We start from the raw sequence: 431 nt of genomic DNA on the forward strand, positions 1-431 counted from the left end.
CTAATGTGCACTAGTGTACATCAGCGTTGCACCTTCGAGCCTATTAACATGAAATAATAAACTATAACAACGTTTTTTAAAGGGAAAAAAGTTAACTTATATCATTATTTTTTACGTTTTAACAATGATTTTTAAAAGATTTTTTTAATATATTTTTAAATCTTTTCCTGATTGGGATTATAAAATATATTTCGTATATACGTTGTTCATTATTTTTATTACAAAATGTTATTAATATGAAATAATAAACTGTTTGTGTAATTATATTATTTGCTTGCTATATATAATATTAATTTAGATGATGGAGCAATGGGATAATTACTGGAGATTCTCGTCGAGAATAAATACATTTTATACATTTAGTTTTAACGTTGGAGAGTGGAATTCTAACATTTTCATCACTTGGAGAAATATCAAGTTCACTAATATTA

The sequence above is a fragment of the Odontomachus brunneus genome, unplaced genomic scaffold, assembly GCF_010583005.1.
Source record: "Odontomachus brunneus isolate Ranch 3 - 2012 unplaced genomic scaffold, Obru_v1 Obru_scaffold_278, whole genome shotgun sequence".
Lineage (NCBI taxonomy): Eukaryota > Metazoa > Arthropoda > Insecta > Hymenoptera > Formicidae > Odontomachus > Odontomachus brunneus.